This window comes from Sabethes cyaneus, chromosome 1 (genome assembly GCF_943734655.1).
Source record: "Sabethes cyaneus chromosome 1, idSabCyanKW18_F2, whole genome shotgun sequence".
NCBI lineage: Eukaryota > Metazoa > Arthropoda > Insecta > Diptera > Culicidae > Sabethes > Sabethes cyaneus.
In genome coordinates, this window is record NC_071353.1 from 21,762,510 (window position 1) to 21,768,636 (window position 6,127).

Consider the following 6,127-nt stretch of genomic DNA (forward strand, 5'->3'; position numbering starts at 1 on the left):
GTTGGCTTGGTACCACTCCAATACATCTTTTGAATATTGGCACAAAGGTAAATCCGGCCAGAAGATCGCAGGGCCCTTCGTGTTGTTTTGACAGAGGAAGCAGATGCTTCTGTGGACATTCCTCGAGGTAGTTCTGCCCGTTTACAGTCTCGATAGTCACGAATGGCGCACTCCGTTTGCCACATTTCTTGGCCCAATCATGTATTTCTAGGCAAACTATGAAAGTTACTGCATCCTTGCGTCCTCCGGAACATCAAACTTGTGCTGGGTGGTGAGTACAGTAGCCCCGGAAGCTGCCTTAAGTCCGCCGTGACGTAAGTCACATCATTCATCATTCAGGATTTTCCAGGTGCTTGCGCAAAATAAATTCGCGACGTTGCTTTTCAGGGGATGCCATTTTTTCCAATTTTCGAAAAACTGACCGCGATAAAAATACAGTGCAAACAATACACTCCAAACTACTTCTACTCAAATTTTTAAGAGAAAATACCCAATGGGTAATTTTCTACAGCGTTTCTTCCGTGGTGTAATATGATGTGGGACACCCTTTATGCCCCATTTCACTAATTCTCAGATTCATCGCATTAAATCCAACAGTTACTGTACCAGTCCACCAGTCAAGGCAGAGACGATCCTTCATGGAATTACTTAATCGCTAATTTACTCCACTCTTTCTCTTTTAACTCACTCACATCCGGCTTCTATCCTGTCCATATTTAGTAAGGAATGGATGGCGTCAACTTGTAGACTTTCGAATAGTCACAAGTTCTTAAGTTTAATCGAATTTTTATTTTGCTTAAACTGGTAAGAAAGTGTAATTAATTGGTGTGATGAATGTCGCAGAATCGATGCCAGCAGGACCAACCTCATGTTTTTGTCTTGACCTTTTAGTTGGCTCCGATTATAAATTGGAGGATCTCTCAGCTTGGATAATATGGAGTGGTACACAACTTCTTAAGCGTTGGCTCAATGACCCTTCCTTATCTAATTTTCCAATCTTTCCCCGTCACGCCTGGTCCCATTCTGTTGGATCCTATCAACATCTTTGTTTCATTACTTTCTTCTACCTGAAAAACTACCGTTGTTAAAATTTAAAAAATATTATAATTTCAATAACATCTGTAGTTTGTATTACTAAAGGATCAAGTTTTTCTTTCAGTTTTTTTTTCAAACTAGAATTCCTTCATCCTTATCACACATGCAAAAACAAAAAGATAAAAAATGGCTTGTGAGCCCTGAAATAGTCCACGTTTTTCCTATAAAATTCACTGTTTTTTTACACGGTTTTGATTCACGCGAAACATACTCTTTGCCTAAAAAGCGACTTGAATGTATTTTTGATCTTAATTTTCGTAATTACTGTTTTTGTTTGTTTTTGACACTGCGACTAAAAATTAAGTAATCGAACACATCACTGTAGTTTATTTTATGTCATCGTGCGCACACGATGTGTAATTATTTTCTGTCAAAGACACACGTCAATTATGATAAAAACATGACAATGAAGGCAGGAAAAATAATCATCAATTTGGCATCGCCACACTTTACATACCTTACCTGTTGTTGGTTGATTAACGCTGAGGGTGATGCACATTTTCTGCGAATTTTGGAATTTTAGGTAGACTTCTGGGAATTTCTGTTTTTATAGTTTGCAGATACTGCATATAATCCCGTTGTCGCTCCTTAGCTGTTTTGCTTGAAAATTTTAGAAACACTGGTTCCTCAATGTGCAATCGCAATAAGTACATAGATAAAACACTACAAGATTTGTCGGAGTCAATTGAATTATAATGATACCTTTTTGTAAAACACTTAATAAAGCGCAAAGTTGGTTTAAATCGTGCACGTTTTGATGCCCAATTTGATTATTTCCCGATTCATTGACATTTTTTCGCTGTTGTCGGGCACTATACTTATTTTTATTCCCACAAAGCTTGTAAAAACCACTGATACATACCAACAATCGCCACATTGCTACTTTGGTCGAAAACTTTGCATACGTTCTTGAAAATAAAAACAAACAACATGACTGTCACGACTTCAAAAGTATTGATTGTTACGTAAATTACATCGCAAACACATATCACTTCCGGTGTGCCTCCTACTGTTGCCTTTATTATATTAGGCCGTATGAATAAAACAGTTTACTTTGCTTTTTCCGTTTAAATCGTATGGGAGCATTTGCTCTATATCTTTTATTCATACGGCCCATTGTTTCTATACAATATTCACTAGGCATAGCGGTGAGCATTCACGCCTCTCACGACGAGGATCCGAGTTCGAATCCCAACCCCGCTAGAAATCACGTATGACCCAAGCTGTTAAAGTGACTGTAATCAAATAAAGCAATATAATGTTCACAACTAAGACACAGACACAAACAATAATTTCTGTTAACTATCGAGACATGACTATGGGCATTTTGGATCAAATTTCTCCAGTTTTTTTTTAATATATCTACCTTTTCAGTGCATATTTGGTATCTAACCATTATTAATCGTTAGGTTCGCTTTGTTGGCTAGTACCCTTACTATAGTTTACATATAGGGCGCAGATCTTAATATTGTATTCACTAAGCAAAATGCAAATATTTCGATTCTCTTTTCTTGCTCTTAGGAGGATTCATTCCTGCAACTGATGGTTCAAAAATTGATCGCATTATTATACACTCAAGGACACCAAGAGCTCATCGGTCACCCTCCCTCAGTGTCCTGGTAACGCATTTCCTAAAAGCCCTATTTACAGCTATTATCGGTCATTTCACCTTATGTCCGAGCACGAGGACTCGAATGAACGCCTTGTGTTTAAAAAGTCTTAATAAACTAATAACAACATCAACCTTTTGCCCAACATTATTGTCAAATGTCTCTCTTTCTGTAACGTGAATTAAATAAATTTGTTTTACATTTTTTCGCAAAGGTCCTAACAAGCTCACATCAAAAGTTCGTTTGCGCTTTTGTCTCCGAGTTTGTTCAGCTTGGACCACCCAAGCATCGCCTTCAGACGCTAAAACATCTTCATCAGGTACTTCCCCTTCTTGTCTAGCTTCCTCATTGGTGTCACTTAGTCTTTGTGGGATTTTTTAAAACAAGCTTATAGCTTCCTGTTCGCTTTCTAGTTCAGCTTTTGTTAAAATGTCTGCTTTCTCGGACGCTTTCGGAATCTTTTCAGTGCGTACTTTTGATTCACTTGGGTGTGTACTTTTGGGTAGTTATTTGACTTTTGATTATTTGATTCATATGGTGTTTTACCGTTCTACTAGACACGGCCAGTTTAACCATATGACTTCTTCTACCCAATTTGTACAAAACCACTGCTTTTGCCCACGTGGTACGTAGCACAAAATGTCGTTTCTTAGTTATCTCTGTCCCTGCGGTCATAACTGGTATACCTTTTTAAGAGTTCAAAATAGATACTAACGGATTGCGATCAGTTTTGATAGTGAATTTATTACCTGTAAAATACCGATAATATTTATTTAGGCCATACATAATTGCAATGCCTTCCTTACGTAGCACGCCGTACGCGTTTTCCGCTTTACTCAAAATTGTTGACGCAAAAGTCATAGGACGACCAATTTCTCCCGTTACATGTGCTAAAACTACCGATACTCCGTCTTTAGATGTGTCACAAATGAACAATATTTCTTTGTCTGGGTCTAAGTGTGTCAGTGTAACTTGTTTACACGGGCCCTATTATGTAAGTCGAGTGTCACTTTGCTCGACTAATCTTTTTTCGGTATTATGTAAGTCACTCGCGACACGATTTTGTCGAGTAACTCGATTGAGTCAACTGCTAAAGAACTGGTGACTAAAGTGTGAGCAAATGGCGAATGAATTTGTTTTGTGTTATCTGCTATGCTACCCGTTTTTCTGGCACTTGATACTCGACAGTGACTGAGTCGAGTCAAGTTGCTCGACATGACTTACGTAATAGGGCCCATATGTTGATCCTCTCAAAAGCGTCTTGGTACTGTTTAGTCCACTCGAATTTTTAATTTTCTCCTAGCAGCTGGTACAAGGGTGACGTCAGACTTGCTAAGCAGTTCACGAATTTACTGTAATATCTCACTAGTACTGCAATAGTGCGTACCTCCTTTACGCTGGTTGGTGGTTTCGCTTCCTCACGATTTCTCCAAATGTTTCTTGCGTTTTTTACCGACAACTAGAAAGTCATCTCAAAAATTAACCACTCTAGGCACTCCGGTAAATAACTTTTGCAGCTACACTATGCCCCACGCTGGTCTTACGTCAAATAGTAGTAAAAACACTCCTTTATGCGTAGAAAGTGCTCACAACTTTTTTGATTCTTCGCTCCACTGAAATTGATTGTAAGTTCTGCTCAAATCAAGCTTTTAAAAAATGCTACGCACCAATCAACTTGCTCATGATTTCTTCTATTTGGGATAACGGATGACACACTTTCTTTCAAAATCTTGTTTACTTTGTTGTCCCTTCGGACTGGCACAATGGTATTGCCCCAATTAGATCGTATCTACTAAGTATTCCGTTTGCCTCCAAAGTTTCGATTTCTTCATTCACATTGGGCCCCAAAACCTATCGGTACAGGTCTTGAGATTTGCAAAAAAAAACAAGTTTCGCAGTTTCCAGCAGTTCCCGCGCTCCTGAGAATAGAGGATCAAAATTGCTCAACACCTGTTGTAATTGATCTTTTGAACTCACACAGGAAATTAAACAGACGCATGTAGGTTCTTCCCACCGTTCTCGATTATAATAGCTAATTTCACTTTTTTTCTTCGTTGCCATACATCACTACCGGTTCGATACAACTGAGAACGTGTAAACTTTATGCTTTGTTATTAATTTGAGGTTAGCTTCTTGTATTTTATACCACTGTAAACATTTTAAATACAATTTATTTGACGAATAAGTTTCTACCAACTTCATATCAGTTAATTCGCGACCAAAACCGGAGTGCTTTTTCTTTGATCCTGTAAACTTTTATGAGAAAAGTCCTAACGGTGTTCAAACACCGTCACCGTACTGTTGAAGTACTGCACCAGCAGCTATGTCTGAGGAATCAACCATTAATGCCATTGCTTTAGAAGAGTTTGGATAGCGCAGCAAAGCGGGCATTGCTGCTTTCAAAGGCTGCTCCTGCCAATGCATTCCATTTCAAATGTCAATCAAATCTTTTGTCGTTCTTTCGATTTCCTGTTATTGACCGTTGCAGTTCTTTTTGCAAAATCGTAGTACTGCAGATGAGTCTTTTCACCCGTTCTGGTTGTGGTTTTATACTATGTCCGCTGATCCGGTATTCGGGAAAGTCCACTTCAGTTTTTGCAAATTTACAGTTTTCTAGTTTCAGCACGAGACCATAGCGTTGTAGTCGCTCACACACGCCATGAAGGCCATGCATGTGGGGGACAGAGTAGCGATGCGGAACTGTAACTCGATTCAAGCTTCTATAATCTATCATAGAACGCCCTTCAAGCATCCACAAGTTCGGATAATACTTAAAAATTAAACTTGAAAGCTGATATTTGGTTCAAGCTGAGTTCCACGGAACCATCAAGCTGATTAAGCGGAGAAATCCAAGTACAGGCAGAACTTAATTTTCTAACAAGTATCATTAAGATTTGCGTTAACGTCATTACATACTTGAAAGTTCCAGGAAACTTACTGTTTTGTACCTGTTTCTTCATTAAGAACTTGAAAGTTCAATAAATTACTTAAAAGAAACACTAAATAAGCCAAAAAAATTTCTTTCAATCCAAACTTTAGGTTGCTTGGGCATTCCTCATCATTTTTTTGAACGCAGTGAAGAGCTGCATTTTGATGGTTTGTATATCTCTAGCTCCATTATCGCCTCGAATTCCTTTCTTACTGCTTGCAGTTTATTCGGCGCCAGCTTTCGCACTTTGCATGTCACCGGGGGTCCTTTTGTTTGGATGTGGTGAGTGGTATGGTGTATCTCATGCCGCATTGTAGGTGCTGTAATTTCGCTGTACTCTGTGCTGTACTGTGAGAAGACTTCGAAATGGGTAATTAACGTCGATACCACCAATAATTGCTGTTGTCACGTCTGTTCCCAAAAATCTCCACGAAAACTGACGTCGCAGACCGAGATCTATCGCTACAAATCTTGTACCGTATGTGCGTATTTT